Source organism: Amblyomma mixtum, chromosome 5 (assembly GCF_055824585.1).
Source record: "Amblyomma mixtum isolate Tamu chromosome 5, ASM5582458v1, whole genome shotgun sequence".
Taxonomy (NCBI): domain Eukaryota; kingdom Metazoa; phylum Arthropoda; class Arachnida; order Ixodida; family Ixodidae; genus Amblyomma; species Amblyomma mixtum.
In genome coordinates, this window is record NC_143016.1 from 119,799,603 (window position 1) to 119,822,182 (window position 22,580).

The window sequence follows — 22,580 nt, forward strand, 5'->3', positions numbered from 1 at the left end:
ATTGTTCAACTGTCCTTGATTTTGACTGAAAGGCAGAAAAATTCCCCACGTGGCATAAAAGTAATAAAATTTCAAAAGGAATCGGAGTCGAGAAAAATATAACTATAAAGTCGAGCAAAGGTAGCTTGGTCCCACTGCATCCGACATCGTCTGAACGACATGTCCGTAGACCAGACGAAATGGTGTAAAGCGGATCGTCTATTGAATGGTCATGTTGTAGGCGTATATGACATACGAGAGAATCTCGACCCAGGTTTTGTGCTGCGAGCCTATGAACAGTGCGATAATGTCGACCATTGTTCTGTTGAGTCTCTCTGTGAGCCCGTACGTCTGTGGGTGATGGCAGTGGTTTTGCGATGGCTCGTGTGGCTGAGCTCAAACACGTCGTGCGCGAGCTGTGCCGTAAATGCCGTGCCTCGATCAGGGATTACTTGGGACCGTCGCCACGAAGCAACATGATTTGCTGCACAAAAAAACTGGGCGATCTCAGATGACGTGCCATGCTGCACCGCATTGATTTCCGCATACCTTATTAAATAGTCGGTGGCTACTATAATCCATTTGCGACCGGCCAATGACACAGGAAGTGGGCCCAAAAGCTCGATGCCTACATGGTCAAGCGGCATCCGAAACGATTCAATAGGGTCGAGCAAACCCGCGGGCTTAATAGGGGGTGCCTTCGACGTTGGCACTCAAGCAGCCTCCAACTTTACGTTAGACGGAGTCAGAAAGTTTGGGGCAATAATATGCCTAGCGCACGGGAGCAAGTGTGCTCACAAAGCCCAAGTGGCCGGAGGTGGGCTCACTGTGGCAAGCAAAAAGGATATCGGTGCGGAGGTCTGCTGGCACGACGACGTAATGAGCTCGGCCAACAGTGCTGGAACTTTTCTTGGAGAAAATGCCGTTCCTAAGGCAAAAAGCAAGCAAGTGTCTAGAAAATTGTTGAAGTACGTCAGCGGCTCGTCCCTCCAGGTAATCAGTGACAGGTCGCAGGTTGGGATCAGCTCGCGGTCGCGTCATTAAGTCTAAGTCGACTACAAATCCAAGAAAACCACCCTCATCCTCCATGATCTTATCGGCTTACCCGACGTGTGCTCGCGATAGTGCGTCAGCGTCTTCTTGCGTCTTGCCAGATTTATACACAATGGTGTAGTCGAAATCTTGTAGGTGGAGTGGAGGCTCCATCGGGGTAGGTGCCCCAATGGGTCGCGAAGATTTGCCAGCCAGCAGAAAGAATGGCGGACCGGTACCACTCTGAACGGGTGGCTGTAGAGGTAAGGCCGAAATTTTGTGGTTCTCCACACAACTGCGATACGTTCCTTTTCCGCAGTAGAATATCTTGTTTCATCGTGAGCGAGCCCGCGGCTTGCACACGCGATGGTACTTTTCAGGCTGCTGGTGTTGGACGAGTACAGAGCCGAGGGCGATGTTGCTGGCGTCAGCGTGGACTTCGGTGTCAGCCTCTTCGCCAAAGTTCGCAAGAAAAGCTTTTGTTTGCAGCCGTATGCGCAGCTCTGCGAAAGCCTCCTGTTTCTCGGCGGCCCACGGGAACTGTGCATCGTCACACGGGAAGCGGTACAGGGGTGCGGAAATTTTGACAAAGTCGGCGGTGAAGCGGACGTATTATGCGCACTGACCCAGGAAGCATTGTACACTTTTCTTGGTTGCAGGAACGGGAAAATCGAAGACAGCAGCAGCTTTCTCGGGATCGGGCCTAGCGCCATTGGCACTCACAACATGACCTAGAAACTTTTAATTTTTGTACCCATAATGGCACATCTCGAGCTTAACCTTTCAGTCAGCCGACCGCAGGGCAATTAATGGAGTGCGCTGGCGTTGAAGGCGCTCGGCAAAGGTTTCAGAAAACACGAGAAATCACCGAGATAAACCAAACAATTTTGCCATTTGAGCACAGCGTGAACTGTATGCATAATGCGCTGAAAAGTTGCTGGCGCTGAGCATAGTCCAAAACGCAGCACTTTAAATTCATACAGTCCGTCTGGGGTAACGAAAGCCGTCTTCTCGTTGTCCCGCTCGTCGACTTCGATCTGCCAGTATCCACTTTTCAAGTCTTAGGTGGAGAAGCATGGGCCACGACCAAGTCAGTCGAGTGAGTCGTCGATATGGGGCAACGGCGGGTAGACGTCTCTGCAGTGATGCAGTTCATTTTTTGGCAATATAAGCAGCACGAAGGTCTCATCCTTTTTCTTCACCTTTTTCTTCACAGGGGACGACCACGGGCTGTTGGAAGTTTGAATGATTCCATCAGAAAGCATCTCCTGCACCTGCATTTGGATCGCCTCACGTTCCATCTGTGAGATACGGTACGGCTGCTGGCGGATAGGGCGGGCGTCGTCAGTCATAATGATAAGGTGCTTCAGATAGAAGAACCGTTTGCCGCACTTTCCGCGAAGACGCGAACCAGGTAGCTTTTCGAGTAGGAGGGTCCGCAGTTGTCGCTTTTGTGTCATTAAGAGGTCCGGACAAATTTCAAGACTGTCAAGAGACGGGCGCACAGGTCCAACAGCTTCGAACGCGAAGCATTCATAAACTTCCGCTAAGTGGTCGGTAATACGATCGCAGTAGTAAAAAAAAGACCCCTGCTTTAGTGAAGTTAGACATCTGGAGCTCAGAACAGCTGTCGCGGAGATGGATGAGGCTTCGCACTGAGCAGATGGCGTGGGTGAGCAAAAGGGACAGGTTGCCTTCTCTGACCGCTGTCCCATCACGTAGCCCGTGGCGGTGAACACGCAAAAACAATGGCGTGTAGCGGAATCCAAATGCTCTAGGCGGAGATTCGAAGAGCTGCGTGGCGTTGGCGGTCCTCGCTGTGAACATCGGCTTTCTTGGTCGAAATTGAGAGTGTGCTTTCGAACGTTGATAATAGCTCCATACGCAGGGATAAATCAACGCCAAGGACACAGTCACGGGTGCCGTCAGGGAGCACTGGGCAGGTGACAACAAATATGGAGCTGCGAATTAGGACTCTTGCCGTGCACAGGCCAAGCGGACAGACAAGATGTTCTCTAGCCATGCTAATCTGCTTGTCATGCGATGGCTTCGTTACATTTTTAAAAAGCGCCGCTAGCATTCCGCTTAAAATCGAGAAATCCACCAGTGCGCCAACCTTACAGCCGTACAGAAGCACCGGTGTATCCGCGAGATCGATCTCCGAGTTCATGAACTGCTGTCGGTGCCGCTAAGTCACGGTCGGTCGCTGTTCGCGTTGTCGGGCGTCTTGATCGCGCCCTTGGCGACCGTCGATATGCCATCCAGGATGAAGTTTAGTGCTGCGGCGAAGGTCGGCGGGGAGACGGAGATCGTGACTGCTGCTGGTAAGTTGTCGCCATGCGCTGCCGGGCCACGTAGTAATGCATCACACGGGATCGTTGACTTAATGGAGGGCACGGCACATTGACGGCAAACCTCTGTAGTCTCTGGTGTCGATATGTGCAGTGACGATAAAGATGACCGGGACCCCCCCGTGAGAGCACTGAAGCCGCCGAATTGGGGCACGCCACAGGACCGCCGTCAGCTGGGGTAGTCGTCGATTGTCGGTGCGCTGGTGGGGTTTGCGGAAAACAAGGAGCCTTGATTGATCCTATGGAACAGCGCCAAAGTGGGAGCACGGCGTCGCAAGGCTTAAGCATACGTCGGCCGACGGTACTCCGTTGGAAAAGACGGCGGGTAAGCGAACGATAGCGAAGGCCTAAATATTTGAACCCCTTCGCGGATCAGGCTAGCGAGAGAGCCAGCCCTAGTCTGGGGAGTACCGAAAAGCGTCTGAAGCTCTTCGCGCACAACGGAGCGGATCGGGTCGCAGAGAAGATCAGGGTTAGCCCCGAAGGCAGGAAGCGCTCTGTAACCGAACCGGCGATTACCGGCCTGTCGTAGGTGGTTGACCGCCGCAGGAGCATATTCTCCATCGTGACCGCTTCCGTGGCGAACTCAGCAACAGTCCCTGGTGTACTACGCACTAGGCCAGCGAACATTCGCTCTTTAACGCTGCGCATGAGGTGGCGCATCTTTTTCTTTTCGGGCATGGCGGAATCAGCTCGCCGGAATAGAGGGTCATGTCCTCCACGCACATGGTTACAGTCTTGTTCAGCATCTGAATGCGAAACTGCAAAGCCCATTCAACCCGTTCTTCACGATCCGTGCTGGTGCACGTCTTCAGCAGGCGTTGGTGGAACTCGCACCATGATGCTAAAGCGTCTTCTCGGTTCTCAGACCAGGTACGAGCACCGTCCTCCAGGCTGAAGATGTTTCGAAGTTTGACGGCGTCCTCCCACTGGTTGAACAAAGCCACCCGTTAAAACTGGGCAAACCAGTCTTCGGCGACTTCGAGCTGACTACAGTAGAATGGTTTGGGTAGCCGCCTGTTCTGTCAAGTGTAGTAGGCCGCAGCTTGCATGCCTGGCCGATGTGTGGGTACCTTGGTAAGCTCTAAAGGCAAGTGCCCGGGGGGCAGGCCTTGGTTTCTCCCGCTAGCACGGTGCACAGGAGTGTCGACTGGCACAGGACTGAGCTCCATGGTGCGCGGAGGAGTATGGATCATATGCTGTGATCGTTGCCAAGCACCTTCACCAAAATATGTTACGGAAGACAGGGCGACAGTTCTCTGACAGACAGTATTCGGCAACCAGTAAGCGCGCGACACTTTAACGTTGTCACCTTCAAGCGCCACCTGAGAACACCATGCGGCAATATATTCCGCTTCTAATGTATCAGACACAAGAGAATAGCCCCTCCAAAACCAAGTTATTGTTATTTCAGGCATGAAAAATGTGTTCATTGCATGGCAGCTTGCATCAATGAGCACCGGTCAAGAAGACGGGTGCGATCTGCGCGAACGCGGATTCTTGGTATTCTCTCTGGAATATTTTTGACCTGCACTTTTTCTCCTAAATTTTCCTCTATTTTTGTACCGTGTCTTATTTCTAAAAAAAATGCTGATAGGGCTTCTTTATTTGATGAAAACGCTGAGATTTTATTGCGGATTTGGAGTGTCTGTTAAGTTTAATTCTTGATCAAAATGATTGCACCCAATATCTTCAAAAATGAGTGAGGCGTCCATAAATAAAATAGGGGCGCAAATGTATTTTTCTTTCTCTACTATTGCTTTTCGTCTTAATAGACGATATACAGAAAGAGCCCAACCAATGTAGAAGAAATCTGATTAACTAAAGTGGCTGTTAGGCTTGTTGGTCAGTGATCATGGTTTTAAGAATGCCGCGCCAAAAGTGTGTCCTTGTCTTTTCGTGCTGCATTATTTAACCATGATCGCTGGCCAACAAGCCCAAACAGCCACTTTAGTTCATCAGATTCCTTGTACATTGGGTGGGCTCTTTTCTATTTACCTTGAGAAAGCAACATGCCGCCATAACCTGCGTCAACCTTATCGCGATCTCTACTTGCAAGGCCCGGATCTTTTCCTTCCATCTCAAAAAGGAAATTCTGCCGTTTGATGTGAGCGCCAGTCTTGTCCCCTTCTTCGTTTGTCCTTGTCTTTTCGCGCTGCATTTTTTAACTATAATCTTTGTTCCGGTAACGAACGACTTACGGATGTTGCGGTCACCCACCATGCACCATATGCGCCACGTGATAAAAGCGCAAAGCTTGGGATGACGCCAAACTGACATATACGCGTGTTCCGCTAATAGCTGTCATTGTAAATACACATTGAAGAGTTCCTTGCGAGTAGTGATCAAGGCCCAATAGGTGAGCACTTCTTTATCGCAGGGCTTCCATCCATGGACAACGGAGCATGCTTTTATACAGAACGCAAAGACGATATGGATCGTTTCAAGCGTCGTGGACGGGTACACAGGGCAACCAGGAAGCGCGAATATATAACGGAGAGAGCTTCGCTGGGAATTCAGTTAGTGCTTCTGTTTAAGCTGCAGTTTAATCTTCAGCTTGGACGTGATCTCCGTAAGTTATTCAACTCTGGGAACAGGGAATAAGAGCTAAAAGCGAGTCATGGTTATAACATCAGGTTGCTAGGTGGTTCAAAAGCAGCAATGAGATGGGTGCGAGCCTTCGCTATCCCCTGCTCAAAGCGCCGACAGAGGGGACGCAAACTGATGCGAATTTTGTATGCTGAAAAGCGTTCACAAAGCGAGCGCCTGACAAATCGATATTACTTTTCTTTTTTTTTCAGTACTTGCCGCTTTACTGCACAGATGCTCCGCCACAGCAACATGCACCGGGTCGTGTATGTACGCTTATGTCGAAGTTTTTCCGTATGATTTGTGTTGCGCTTTAAGAGTTACCCATGTGTCATCGGAGTTAACCTTAGTGAGAACAGGACGTTTTTTCGTTGAAATCAGCAGGTGTAATTTTACGAAAACTGGGAATTAAAGCAGAATTTGTAATGATTTCCTAACTCCGGTTTGAGGCTGCTACTGTAGTCACGACTGCGTAAAACGTGGCACGGTTACGTAACGATGGATGAAACTTGTGGCGCCTACCACACAAGTATGGAACGAGGAAAAATACACATGCGCTTGCCCAACACCTTCCCTGATCAAGTTACGTAGACCGGATTAGGGGTAAATCACGTATGCTCCTTATTGACTGCGTAAATGACTTAGAAATTCAAGAATTTTTTGGGAGGACCACAGCCATCCGTCAGACGCTCATGGGTTGAAAAACGCTCCTGGTCGTTTTGTTTCAAGGCGATGTAACTAGTTGTGGCCGTGCAATGACACTCGGTACTCTACCATAATTCTGTGAAAGCATCACAGCGACCTGAATGAGGGGCGCCACTTTAGAAACGGAGTACAAAAAGAAGCGCCTCAGCAACAGCTTTATAAAAGAACATGAGAACGCAGGAGGAAAAATGGAGTGAGGGCAGGGAGGCGGGAGCAACGGTGGTACAGGGCAAGTTTTCTCAACAATTCGTGGCACATAAGAGGCGTGGAATATCTTGCCTTCACCTCGAGGTGTCGCCCAAGGCTGCTCTTCCAATGGCCCTGATCTCCCTTGGAAATGAAGCCGGATTGAGTTTGAATAGACTGCGCTGCGTCTAGGGTAGACTAGACGTTCTTGCCTCGCTGCCTCTCCTTATGCAGTCTACTAAACTTATGAACAGAAAAGTAGAGCCACCGCTTCTGTCCAAAGCTGCCGGGTTTCGGGACGCGACAGGCGCCGGAAACACTACGTTAAGTGAATGTTTCTTCGCTACTTCTGCTGAACACCTTTTTTTTTCAGCCTTTGTATCGCTGTGTGAGCATAAACAACACGCTCACATGTACGCCTTGAGGAAAGTTTCCCCACTGTCCCATTGGGAAGTCGCTCCTCTCATTTCCCTTTTTTCGCAAGTCGTTTGTGTGCTACTGCAGCTTCCTTTCTCCATGTTGAACCAATGCCAGTTATCTCATCCGTGACGGGGCATTCCATTCTTTTCTATCCTCGCCTTTCCTTCTTGATCGCCTCTTCTACTGAAATCCTTTCTCTTTTAATGTCTAGACAGTGTCTCATAGATACAGGGCAACTAGGCTTGAGCGTTGAAGTGCACCCTTTCAGTACACTCGTAAAGAATAAATTACGGAGGGGCCTTACGAATACTTACTTTACCTGAATACGAAAACATTCTGTTCTTATTTTCTTTTTATTTGTGATTTTTGTTTTTCTATTACTTTCTAGTGACATTCCTACTCATTAGCATACAACTCATATACTGGGTTCGCCTTTATTTGTAAAGAACTAATGCAGTTTTGTGGCCCATGGGTTGCATGCTTGTCTCGCAGTCTGAAAGTCCTGGGTTCCCTTACTCGCACCGTCGGAAGAAATTTTTTTTCTGTTTGATATCACAGTGACGTCATCTGGGATTTTCGCAGTCAAAACACAAAAAAATTCATGCTTGGTAAATCGCTTTTGAAACTTCAGGCTTCCTTTTCTCAATCGCTGAGGAAAACAGGTTGCATGCTTTCAGAGATCAGTATCTTCCTTGAGCATGTGTTCAATGTTTCACGTTTGGTTCCATATCCCGAGCAGCACAGGTAATCTGCCCAATATTGTGCATGTACTGTTCCACTCTGGCCTTTTGCAGGACCTGTCTTCGCCAACATGTTCCTAATTGTTCCTAATATTGTGCTGTTTGGGTATATTTCTATCTGAATGCAGCCTTCGTTCTTTTTCTAAGGGGGATAAGGTAGGGGCGGAGGCACCAGGAACGTCGGGCACTGTGAGCTGAAAAGTTCTCAGTGCGGTCGATGCTCGAAGTTTTGCATGCGTTTCTGCATATCCTGTTATGACCTATCACTGATCCAGTTCCTCACTTGGCCAGTATATGACTGGGGAATACAACAATGGTATTTTCAGAGCAACTTAGCCAATACGTCTTCCATCTTCGTATTATAGCTGCATACCGCCACCGATGTTCCAGGTCGCAATGGTAAGAAAATGTGGAAACTATTAAGGGAGCTCAAAGTGTTGAGCATAAACTTGAAATAGCCGAGCGAGACAACATAAATAAAACTTCGCTTGGGGCTAGTTGGTACATCTTACTGTTAAGGTGAAGGTTGCGTGTTTGTCTCTGTGTCTCTTCGTTGTGTATCATCCCGTGTTTGCGCAACCTTCCCTTAAGAGCAACACAACATAAGCACAAGTAATTTGTTCTGCTAGGGTGTTCCACTCAGCCACGAAGAAGTAGGATATCTTCCCAGTAGGTTTCGCTTCCCAGAACCTCCTTCCTCCTTCTGTGCGGAGATGATTGCCGTTCAAGAGACACTATGCACAGTGGCCGCCGTTCTCCTACTACCTACGGCTCGCATTGTCATCCGCACCAACGCTCTTCACGTCATACGCCTACTACGACGCGTCAGTCGCACCCCAGGCATTTGCCAGGACATCCATCGTCTCGCGGCACGCATCCCGCAGCCAATCAGAATTCAGTGGGTCCCACGAGACCTACTGAGTTCACAAAGCCGTGCAGATTCTGCGACCCACCTTGTGACCCCAACTTCGTCTTCGCCTCGAGTCCTAACACTGGTTGACACCACCCTCCTTTTAAATAAAAAGGAACACCTCCGGCGCCGCACACGTGCTCTAATCCCTCCGTGTGCGGTAACCCTCCCCCATGGTCTTACCCGTGCAGAGGAGATTGCGCTTCGGAGGATCCGGATCGGGGTTGCCCTAACTCCGGCCGTTACCCGAAAGTGGCCGCAATTCGAAGGTGTATTTCCCCGCCCCGGGTGTCCAGTCTGCAAGAACAGAAATCTTGAGGCCGACATTCACCACCTGCTGTGGGTTTGCCCGGCGTTGAAGCTGACAAGAATTCGGCACCTGGTGGCAGCGGGTCTTTCGCCCGATAATAGTGCTTCATACACCACTTGGACACAAGGACCTCATCATCGTTCACTGCTCAATTTCATTAGATCAGCTAACCTTCACTCATTTATTTAGGCATCCTCATTTATCATTACATGCCGTTTTATGCCCTGAGGCAATCAACATCGCATTAAAAAAAGTAGGATATCTGAAATTTAAAGCGCGAATTAACCATAGAAGCAAACGAATGCGATGAAAGCGGGGAAAAACGTTGCGCGTGCCACAAAGACAACAATTGAAATGATAACACTCGTTTTCTTGCACCGAGAGAACAGACGCGTAAAGGAGAAGCCACAGACAAGGCCAAGCATTGAGGTGTCTTTTGGTGTACGTCATTTGGAACACTGCCGCGGGATTTACTCAATGATAAAGCACGAAACCTCCCGCAGATTAACACTGCTAATAAAATTACCGTGACTACTATCTAGCGCGTCGATGAAGTCACGTAATAGGGTGGAAGAGTAAACTGTCATAGAGTAGAAGAAACTGAAACTCTCAAGCTATCGAGAAGACTTTATTCGGCACTGAGTTAACCGGCTTGCTTATAAACAACAGCTGCCCCAAAATACTGCATAAAAGTTAGCGCTAGCGCTCCAGACATGCTGCCGCTGAGATAAAATTGCGGTGACAAATGTACAGAAGTGTTTGTCTTGGGATTCTATCCTGCCACTTGCACTCGCGCTTGTTCATTAGTTGAAACAAAGAATCAACCTATGGAGACTTTTGCAGCGATTGTTGTAGTTTTGTTGTCACTCCTTCGTACCGTGCATCCTTTGAAACTCTTGTATTTGACTGACGTTTGCCACGGTGGTTGCGCGTAGGACATACTGCAGTCACGCCTAATGTCTTTCTATTAACGAATACGAATACCTTACGAACATCACGGTGGAAAAGAAGGATTGCGCAGTAGTCATGATGTACTTAGGATAAGTCGATGGCGCCTGCCTCTAAGTCTTAGTGCTGTGCACGACGCGTTTATTATCTCGGTCACTGCAGGCATGCACATTCCGGAAATCGAAGAAATTTTCCTCCTCGCCGCCTTGCAGCTATAAGCGCCTCCTTATTGCCCACCGGTAATACAACAGGTAGTTCAGTAGCACTGCCATACGTTCCGTTATTGCTGCACATCGAAAAATCATTGCCAGTGTTCTGGGTCGTTCTTGTCCAGGGTGACAACAGCTGCGCATGCAGACTGTAGAGTTTAGAGCCTGTTGATTTTTATTTAACTCTTCTTCCAGAAATACTTCTATACGGGAAGTAACTGCTAAAAGCCTTCGTGACTTCAGACACAATATAAGTGGGTAAGAATGTTTCTTTGTTTATGGAAAGGTAGCAGTTGCTTGTGCCGGACTGAAGAGTATGCAAACTGACGCTTGGCCGATGTGAAATTGGTAGATAAAATTAACCTCCTCGCAAATATGCCTAGCCGGCTTTTGCTGCGATCATTGGCGTGTTGTTGACACAGAAAGTGGAAATTTTTGTCATTTGAACAATACTGTATCCTGCCTATTTGTCTGCGTAGGCAGCAGTAGCTAGAAATACATGGCTGGCAGACCTGAGCTCAGAGCAGAGTAATAGATTAAGGAATCATTTCCAAGGAAATTGTAACAAGGAATGTGAAACGTGTAAGGGCGAAATGACTACGCTATACAACGCCCACTCCATGTGCAAGCGCGTAAACTGCCGAAGAGGCCAGCACATGCTAGAACCGACGCCACACCTGATACGCATTGTTTGAGTACGTTGGCTGTATGACATCATGACATCATATGATCATTTCTACATTGGGCAGTCGGGAATAGGAATTAGGAGCAAATGAAAGAGTAGATCAGTACTGGAAAACACTAGCTTCTGCGTATATTGGGTATTTTTAGATCTTTCGAAACCGTGTGATCAGTCTGTGCTGGAGAACATTATTTTGCGTGCACCATTCCATAATTTAATTATTGCGATCGTCTTGCGTGATTCTTCGTCTATGTTATATAGGGCACACTTTTTTGTTTCTGATCATGCCATATTAAATGGCATGTCATCGCGCGCTTCTCGTATCAGCCATGAGAGCCCTATGGGCCGCGGTTCACAATGCAATGAGCTAAATACTACGCCATTTAGCTCCTACGGCTGCCGCTTACTACGGCTACCGCTGCGGCAGTCTAGTGGAAAGAGCATTCAGATCGCCTGCAAGAAATGCTGGGTTCGATCCCTATGTGCCCCCGGGCACCATAAGGTTTCCACTGAGCGCATGCTTTATATCCCCTTGTGATGACTGGTTCCTCCGAGATGAATAGTTTCGGAAATGGGGTCTTTAGGCTACACCACCTTGCATCCTCTCTCTCCTTTGACTAGTCGCTGACGCGTCAAGCCCGAAATTCACCTTGCTTGGTAAAGCTTGTTTTGAGGCTCTTTAAACCGTAGCGGTGGCCTAGAGGTTTAACCATCCGCCCTGTATGCGGGAAGTGCTGCGTATGATCAGATGATGAAAAGTGCCGCCGGATACAGGCTTTTGAATACAAGCTTCTATCCATTGGATACGAGCATCCTCATCCACTTATCTGGGCTAGGCGTGGTAAATTTCAAGCGGAAACCACCAGACAATGATGACTATCATAGCAAAAAAACATGGCAACCGAACGCCCTCAACGAAAAACGAATGAAAGTTGGCGCTCGCTGCTCCTTGTGACTTCGATATCTGTGCAGTTCTGTAGCTCTGCCGTTCTTGGTTCCAACTATCCCAGCTCAGAATTTGGGTAATTTTTGTACCATCTCGCCGGATTTCTGCTTTTATACTTCCGCTGACGTCTTTTGCGTCTATATCTTTGATTCTGCTGCACAAAAAAATTATCTGCATCAACAAACAAATGGTCCCATGAGAGTGACGCTTCATAGCAACAGTATCACCAAGAATGCAAAATGCAGCGGTCTTGAGCATTCAATGTGGAATAGAGTATCTAAAAGAAATCATAATAAAGCTAGAGCGCCTCAGGATACGGTTAAAAAGATCGATGTGCTTCGTTCTCCAAAGCACTGCATACATTTCCTATGAATAATTTATCCGTGTGACTGCAATAACTCGAGGTAGTTTGCTTAACGATTACTCACTTTAGACGCCTGAATCAACTGACTTCCGAGATGTTGCAATGTGGAGGTCATCAAAAAGGTTTTCTCGAGAAAAGCTGCAGAGAAAACAAACGTTTACGACGTGTTCAACGTGACTGATTAAGAAGTACTGTTTTTTGGGGTGTGATCGCACCCGCTTCTTGTATACTACGTGCAGACTTTAAGTATAGCATCTCTCTCATAGCCAAGTCCAGTTTAGCCGCACGGAACAAGCTTTTTATTAAGAAAAGAAAGAAACGCAACTAGCTTACTTGATGAGCAAAACACTGTTGTTTCTAGAGCTACCTGTACATGACAATTAGAAGAGGCACTGGTGTTACAGTGTAGCTTCAGTCCGGTAGGCATCACAAGTATGGTACCTGTGTTTATCCGTTTAAAAGCTTGCACGTAAGGGGGACGACATGCATGTACCCTTTTGCCAAAAAAACCCCCCGAGAAGCAGGTTTTTTTTCCAAGTCCTATTGTGCAGTCTTTTTGAAACTCCTACAGATTTAAAGCTTAAGGGGTGTCATAAGCTCCCCGCTACAGAGCTGAGAAACTAACCCTGTTGATCGGTTACTTTTCGCATAGACGGCGCATACTTGATCTTTCCAGCAAAACATTAAGGCAACTTATATAATCTGGTTCATGTTTTTAATAGCCTTTACTGTTCTGAGCCGCGTGTGAACCAAAGATTTACCGTGTATACTCGTGTATAAGCCGAAATTTTTTCATCAGAGTTTCTTAGGTGCAGGTTAAACACAAAACAGGCCTATAGCGACATATTAACTCGCTGTGGTTCCACTGCGACTACTGTGTCAAATAGTTAAAAAGCTGACGACAGGTACGAACATTTTATTTCACCATTCATCGCCGCTTTAGAGCTAATCACCGTCGGAGGAGCTCAGCTCATCGGCTCTCTCCCTGCTGTCGGACGAGCTGGCATCATTGACGTGCTCCCAAAGCTGGTCGTCCTCAGAGTCGTTCATGGCGTTTGTCAGTCCCGTGAATCTAAAACTCATTGAGATGTTGTCCGCCGACAGAGAACGCCACGCGTGCAGAATCCAATAGCAAAGTTGCTGGAGGGACGCTCGCTTCAGCCGCCCTGTCGGAGTTGTTGCGTGGTTTCCTTGGGATTAACTCGGCGTAGAACCAGCGAAATTTCATCTTGATTGGATGGCTAACGCAAACATCGAGCTGCTGCAGGACCCTTGTCAGGCCACCAGGAATTACGGCCAAGTCAGTTCGGCAGTCTGCCAGCCGAGTCTTCACTCGGTCTGTTAGGTGCCCTCCAAAGCTGTCGAGCACAAGAAGGGCTTTGCGGCGTAGTAGGCCTCCGGGTAGGTTCTGTCACACTGTTTTCAGCCAGACTATTGCAAATTCGTCGGATACCAACCTTTTTCTTGCACCCTGACGACGATACAGTGGGGGAACTTTCCTCTTGGCAGAGTCTTTCTCTTAACGACAACGCAGGGTGGAAGCTTCCTTCCATGAGCGGTGGTGCAAAGCATTACTGTCAATTTTGCCGTTGCGTTGAAGCCACCCTCGACTGGCTTTGAAGTCCGCAGGTCGAATATTCATGTGCTTTGTGTTAGTGATTTCTTCCATGCGGATCATTTCCGTAGACACCGGGAAGCCTTTGCTCCCAGTATTGCGAACACACTCGACGAGGTACTCTTTTAGGAACTTGCACTGTTTTCCTCAGAAAGCCTTTCGGGTTCGGGTCGTGTCGGCGAGGTCTTGCATTTGCTTACATCAGAAGCGAACACACTTTTCGTCGACGTCGAACTTCCGCCCGGCCTCCCGTTTACCGTGTTCTGCAGAGAATTTTGCCACTTGAAGTTTGAAGCCTGCAGTGTAGGCCCGTCTGCGCCTACCCATTGCTTTTTGTTCGCGTTCAAAAGCCACACGATGGTGGAAGCAAAACAACAGATTCCGCAAGCAGTTCCCACACTTCCCAACGAAGCACCGGACATGAATGGCCAATTGGCGCTGAGCAAGCACCGCGAAAACACCGCGAAACAAGAAGCCGCGGAAACGTCTTGTTGCGCAACTATGATTATAATAGATGCGGCGCGGGAAATACTAATCGGCGCCATCTTGCTGCACTTCGTGAAAGTAGACGCCTGTTTTGCGCGTATTATTTATTTATTCTTTCAATTTTTGTGGCCGTAAAAAGGGGGGGAGGGGAGGGACGTGCAGGCTATACATAATGGCGGCTTTTATACTAGTATATACGGTATGTTTTATATAAAGTGATTTCACTTTATGATTGAGTGCCCTCCTTATACCGACAGGAAGTTTTGCTCAACACCGATATGCGAGTATACGTACAGGACACCAGGAGCGTGCAGAGCCGGTCGTATGAGGTAAAAATTGAAATTTTCGATATCAACTCTAATGTTGCATTGGTCATCACATATGGTGGTTTTTCATCACAACGCTCAAATCCCATTGGCGTTTAGAAGCACAGAGTGGTTTACGCGATCGAATCAGCTCATTCCTTCATGAGGAGACCGGCGGCTCTTTCTGAACGCACACAATACAACACTGGCACCGGAAAAATTTTAAAGCCTATTGAGGCTGCTCTAGCGGGCGCAGACTTTCATATAACAAACTCTTAAATTTACTGCGCTAAAAAGCAGTGTCTTACTTTTCGGACACTAGGCGTATAGTGGTTCAGATGCGGAAAGTAATGTATTGAGAATTAAAATGAAGAGGCCGCAGGAGCTAGACAGCGGCTTCTGTAGAGATGTGATTTTGAGGCGGCTAGCGCGAGATTATCCTCCAAAATTAAGATTTACCAACGAGCGGAAACTTCCACTTTGCTAAAGTGTCTGTAGAGGCTTTTGTGGAGCTTTTGTCTTCTTGCTTGGGTTTCACATTCGTACTTGGGTGGGGAAGTCGTACTGCCTAAGTATCGGTGCATATATCGGTTCTTGTGTCGTGCAGGTGGCTGGGTTCGGCTTCACCCAAATTCTGTGCTCATTCTCTACAGTGCAGTTTGATTTCCTGGATATACTGTCTAAAAGAAGAGAAACCAATAAGAAATGGTTGACACTCAAGTGCGGAACGACCCACGGAAATTGTTCTTCCGACATGCCCAAGAGATGGCCCACGACGTGAAAAAAAGAAGGTCGATTTGCGTAGAAACCAGAAAGGAGCAAAATGGAAGCAAGATGTCCTCTAGCGCGCTCCTTTTAATAAGAGGGAGTGCGTTAAAGGACAGCTTGTTCTATTTTTACTCCCATATAAGCCCATGCACGTTTAGCGTGTAGTGTTCAGGCCTTTGGACTGTGAAGCACAAAAACAAATGCATGGAGTGCGCCGTCGGAGTGATGTATCGCATTCCGCTTTCTTGCCGCATGTACTATATCGGCCAGGTGGGGTTATACCTCAACGCACGATTAAGAGAGCACTAGCGCTTCCTTCACAAAAAAGTCATTCACGTAGTCAGTAGCGAACAGAGCGTCGCGTCATAAATGTTCTAGTGATTTGAGCAACACTTCTGGCCGGGTACGCCTAGGGGAGGGGATGCGTCTAGAATCTGCTCGAAGTCTCCGCTACGAGCCAGAGGCAATGGGGTAGTTTCTGCAGCACATATGCTCCCGTAAGAACGTCAGTGGTTTGAATGGGTTTCAGCCAGGGTCCATCCTCCATCAGGAGCCGGGGTTCATCCGGGGTCCATCCGGGGTCCATCAGGAGAGTCGGCAGCGTACTCTCTTCGTACGTTTGAGGGGCCCGACCGGAGCGCGTATGAAGCAGGCAAATTAAAAGGGAGCGACAATTTAGAAACCTAAATTTCATCGTAACGCAAGATCTCCCTCTCACACTAAAGGCATACCATTCAGCCGGAGTGTGGTGGTCTCCGTTTCCGAAGAGCCTAGTGCCTCGCGGGGCCTTGTGGCTGGGTGAATCAAGCCTGGGGTCTAGGGCATTCACCTTTGACTCGAATCAGTGAAAGGAGTTCTTCTATTAGTGAGTCTCGAGGGCTACTAAGTCCAGAAAATTCGGAAAGTCGAAGCGGTGAATAGAGTAACGGCAAGTAAGCCGGAAGAAAATATCTCGCGGTCCAAGTCTTTGATAGCCAATGTAGCGCTAGCAACCTAGCCGCGCACTACCTCAGATAATTAAGTAACAGTCTCATTACTGATGCATTTACATTATGGGCACCCGTACCTATTGTAGGTGAGAGAGAGAGAGAAGTGAGCACATCAGTGCACTGTTGGCAAGGGGCACCCTGCGTTACAAGCAGTCAGATAGGCTATGAAAGGTCTGAACACCGTGAAAGGGTTCCCGCCTTTGTACTGGTACCTTGCAGGACGAGCCGGAGCCCCCTCGGGGCAATGCCCATGTAGGGTCCCCTGTCTAGAAGCGACGGAGACGCAGGCGAGCGTTTCGTAATATGGAAGTACGCTTGTAGGCCTCCCCGGACCCACTTCCCCGGCTGTAGGTTTGCTATAGAGTAGATTTTAATAATTGATATTTCCGTCTGCAGGTGTGCACGTCACGTAGGAAGCGGCAGCATGTAGGAGGGGAAGGTAGAGTGCTCTTGACTGATCGCCTGTCATTTTTTTGAGCGTAAGCTCTACTACGCCATGTCTGCCATGGTCATTCATCTCCGTCGCCATGACCTTGAGCACGCTCGGAGCGCAAGGTCAGGCCACTGTGAGTGATGTCATGCCACGCTATCACTGGACTAGCTCTATGGAGAATAACAGCTTCTGCACCGCGCTCGCTCTTCAGTCTCGCCATGGATGGTGGGCCAGCTGGGCCGTCTGTGCGTTCGCTTCAGTGCTAGCGCCAGGCCGAATCTGATCATCCAACGGACGTCACTCAGCGGCAAGCCACTCTCGCTAAAGACAGAGAACACAGCCGTGCCAGACAGGCTGCCGAGACCCCCGAACAAATAATTGACCAAGACCAGCTGTATGGATTGCAATAAAGCAAGCCTTTCATAAACAATCTGTGTAGTTGCTTGTAAAACCAAGCATAACCACGCTTACTCTCGTGAAACTTGGTTCACGTATAGTTGGCCCCCTGCATTTTTTATTCGATACCCACAATTCTCTATGCCCTGAAGCGCCTCGGGGGTAAATTCCTACGACGGCGCCTGCCGGAGGTGTTGTGTACAGTTATAACGTCGGCGATAGGGATCCGCTCAAGCTGGGGCCAATGCTGTATTGGTTGCGAATCCCGTGGAGAGTTGACGGCGCACTTTCCGCTGCCTTGTGAGTGAGCCACTGCCCGGTACTGCCGAATCTGGCGTCGGAAGGGGATAAAAATTTAAAAACAAACTTCTCACGCCAAATAACCCCTTCTCGGTACAAGCAGGGTGCCTCAACCTGTTGTATATTGGTTTCTGATTCAAAAGAGCGCGATACCTGAGGGGCTTGCGGCAAGCCGAACGAAGCCTGGATATACGCAACTCTTCTTTCGCATGGCGAAAACGATCCGTACTAGTAGTGAGTCTCGAGAGTCAGAAAACCCTGAAATTTTGGAACGTCAACGCAGCAAGTGCCGACTACCAGCTAGTAAACTCGGTGAAAATTTCACGTGGACCAAGCCCTACACAGCAAGTGCATCGTCACACGTTTGGTGACGCAAACCATGGTAGCCAAACCTCATCACCCCTTTAGTGACGCACTTCCAAAAGACCACCCATAGCACTTCAGGTGCGTATGAGGAGAATTGAGGATATAAGAACAGTCTGAATTACTTGGAATTCAAGCAGTTCCATCTTCTTTCCCGTGAAAGGGTTATTGCATGTGCCCAAGTACTTTAGAATAGTAGTCGAAGCACACTCGGGGCAAGCAAAGAAAAAAATATACGGGTCTGCAGTCATCTGCTACAATCAGGGTGGGAGAACCGTGCTTGAGGGCAGATATTTGCCTCAGAATTTGCTCTATCGGAGGGTCGGAGACCCCTGGCAACGTTCCGTTGTACGGAGGTGCACTTAGAGGCCTCCTTTACGAAGGCCTCAAGAGAAACTCAACTATACTCGCAAAAGTTACCACATCTCAAGCTGCCTACAATATCTACCTAATCCCCATAACCCACTGTGAACATCCGAATACCTTTCCCTTTCTACCCATCTCTGCAAACTATTTCTCAGGGGAGATTAGGGAAGTCTCCCAGGGCCTACTTCCCGGGGTATGGTGTTACATAGTAGTTTGCTCACTAATAATTTATTTTTCCACCCTCAGGTGTGCTAAAACTTGTCAGTAAGGATATATAAATTTATATTCATGATTCCCAGTTATATTTATATAAGACAGTTATGCATAAGGAGTGCAGGCGAAGGCTTAATTATTTTCACTATTTTTAATCAGCCCGAACCTATCAACAGTCCTTGCACGGCTTGCCGCGACACATTTATAGTGCAGCGAGACGATGTCTTTTCTATCTAGTCTCGTAACTCTCTGGCCTCACTGATCCTCTGTCGTATATCAGCGGACTTTTGAACTTGCGGAAGTGTTTTACACTCAAAAATTTAAAACTTCGCGTGCGTGTAAGCTGAACTACCATTCAGGCAAGTTGGTGCATACAGTATAGACGAAATGAATATTGACGTTGTCTTGTCAGCCTCTTGAGCATATGTGGTATCCTTTCTCACTTTGTCTACAGTGATCTCTTTCACTCCACGGTAGCAAGTGGGCTTTTCATTATAACTAGGTGAATTAAAACTTTTTGAAGCGAAAGCTTTACTACGGAACCTCCGGCTTTCTCGCTGCGCTGGCGGTTTTTACCCTCAAGCAATTTAGAGGTAAAACCACAGTTTAGCCATGGTGTGCTGCTATGGTGCTACACCAAGGAGGCCCATAAGGTCATAGGTGAGGTCAAGTCAAGGCCAAACAAAAAATTGCTGGTGGTTTAGTTATATGGTTATAGAGTGAGAACTTTATGACCTTATGGGCCACTGTGGTGTAGCCTACACTTGCTTTGGCATTCTCTGTCAACCAAGTGACCACCATCGCACTACTTCGCGGACCATCGGAGTGTCTTCGTGGGGATATCCAAAAGCAAAGAATAAATGTGGCGCCCCTAAGCCAAACTATGAGTCTCGTCATTGCTTCAACCTCAAGCAGCACTCTTAGCGTAGCCAGGGCGGGAATGAAGCCTTTGCTTACACACCAGGTTTAACTAAAGATAAACCACCAGCAACTTTTCTTTTGTTTTTAATACTTGTACTTTTAACGTGTACGGCCAACTGCGCTCATTCAATTTACGTTCCTTATAAAATTATAGTTGTGAGTCCAGCTCTCTGTCTTTTGTTTTCTGTCCTTGCGTCTTCTTTTTCCGTACACTGTTAATCCGCCAGAATCGGCTATTAGCAACTAGACAAAATATGGCATTCTCGTTTAAAAGTCTTGATGGGAAACAGCTGTTACCAATAAACGGTGAAGCACTGTAGATAGACGGCAGGTGGTGCGAGCTGTTCTGGACAACGAGAGTAAAATACCTAATAGGATAGAAATGGGAGGTTTATGTATTCCACATCAGTTGTATCCACCAAAAGTAAAGCGAATTATACTTGTATTCAGCCAGGTTCCACCTGTGGAGCAACAACTAAGAGGCTATGAAAACGGCTTGAGGCTAAATAGAGGACGGCGCTTCATGATAAGGAAAGAAAAACTGTAATGGCACACAGAAGGGATAGTAGGAGAGAAGCATACATTAAGTGGCAATGGTGAGTTTATGACAGGAGATAGGCAGGACTAGCGATCCGGCGAAAAGGTGAGAGAAGATGACCTTTATTTTCCATCAGTGATATGGGGAGACGAGTCTAAAAGCTGCAACCACCCCCTTCTTACCCTCATAAAAATAATCAGTGGCCATTTAGAGCAATTGGGCGCACTCTAAGGAAATAAATAATGTAGAAGCATTTGAGAGGCAGTCAGATGAAGCGATGAAATAAATAAATTTGTGGGAATGGGGCGGCTGCACCTCAAACTGGTGACTACTAGTTTGGTATCATCGGTAGATGCTTTTTTCATGTAGTAGACGTGATCCGTATCCGGGCTATAAATGTTGTTAATGGTCAAAGCTAGACTGAATCAAAATGTGTTGGCAAGAACAAAGATTTTCAAAAGTAATATTTCCGGCTACAGTTAAGTAGGGACTGCTATGACACTTTCAACGTCAGGATTGTTTCATAGATGAATGAGGACTCGTCGCAGTTATTTTTATTATGGCCATGACTAAACATGTTGAATATACTGAGCAGGCATTGTGTCTTGGAGAGGCACGCATCTTATGAACAAAAAAACTGCGTAGATGTGAAGTGAACTTCGTATAAGCATTTATTTATGGCGCATTATGTGTTTTGTTCTTTATGTACATTATGTATCACATCTCTTGAAAAGAGTTGCTCACGAAGATAAATTTTTTTAACAGACAACAGTACTCCGAGATGGTTACATCGACATGCACTCTTATCTTTTTTTTACGCAACACGGCAAGGAAAAGCCCCTTGCGGGTTTCAAGCAATGAAATAGATGGCAAACAGACACGTTTAAGATCACACACCATGCTCGTTAACGCCGTATCTATGGCGTAGGAAAGCATTCTTTGATCTGCAAGTCAACAAGCGTTGATGAGGAGCTACACACATTCGATGGGAGGAATTCTGCAAAGGTTATGGTAATGAGATGTACATCGAAAAAGACTGTGAATGAACCACGCCTTATAATACTGTTGTTAAAAACATGTTTTCGTTTTAAGCATATTCTAGTGCAATGTGAAAAATTGGGGGGTGATATATTTTCTAAACTTTGATGTTTGGTGGGCGAAGAAAATAAAGCAGCTTGTTTTGATGCCTTAAAAACCATCTACTGCTAGCTCCATTGCTCCATGGTTTATAATAAGGGATGAGGCGAGGTTTCGTCTTTTAATACTCTCAGCCTGCTGGCAATGTGCAGCAGAACTTGTAGAAATTGCGAGTGCAACTGGAGTGTACGCTTTGAAAATTGGAAGAAAAGTCATAAATTTCTAGAAAACTTTAATATACATCCTTATGCGCCCACGTGGGATTTGAAGGGTGCCATAAAATAGGTTTTATAACTTTACTCCGCACCACAGCTGGCTATCCCTACACTCCGGATAATCATCTCAAAGTGCAAGTTGTCCAGCTAGAAAAATCGTGACGTGAAAATACGCACAACCACGTACACCCCGCGCACGCGTATAAATGCGCATAGTTCTTATATGTTCTGAAGACTTAGCTGAAGAAATGAGAATCAAGACTGCGCGTCGCAACCCAGCGACCGTCCACTCCACGCGTACATCCACGCGAACGCACGCACCCCTGAGAGTTTTTCTTTTTCCCTCATGAAAACCCGCGTTTATGAGCACGAAGATATGCGCATTCTGTTGAGATGTTTAAGAATAACAGCGTAATAATGTCGCCACCTTGCAGGCTAAAAATGTAGCACTCATTCGAACGAGCTTCGCCAGCATGGCCCACTCGTCCGCAGACAGAAAGCAGACACCAACACTAAAATATAAACACAGCACACAAAACCAAGATGGCTTTACAACCTCAGCCAGCATGCGGTAGCGCATATCCCATGTAAACGTTTGTATTACAGTCAGGTGACAAGTCAATGCCCAGTAGGCACAGGAGAGAATTGAACAAATGGCCAGCGCCAAGAAAATCGCGGGGCAGGTCCTCCTGCATTCAAACGCTCGTTAAGCCTCTTTTTCCTAGGGCCACGTTAATAGCCATATTCTTGCCGTTCTTTGAAATAACTTTTAAGGACATTTACAGAAGGCCCCGCGCCCAACCTTTTTTTCTCCACAGCATGCTGTGTGCAGCAAACATTGTTTAGGTTTTAGTAAGAGACTTGTTTTAGGTGAAGAATGCTTAAAAATGCTCGTGACTAGTGAACGCCCGATGAGCAATCTTTACAATCCTGCTACTGTGTTCGCGCAAACTGTCGTCAAAAGTTTCTAATCTACAAGCACCGGCCTCTGTGTTCTGTGTAAATCAGTCCGCCTATCAGATTTTAAGAAGCGTGCTGGCAGGACTATACACCACACGAAAAAGAGTCGCTTAACTTTCCTTTAAGCTACCATGTGGGCGTCTCCAATTCGCTAAAACGTTATGTTATGTGCAGAGCGTCAAATTTAGGCAAGGGAAAAAAATC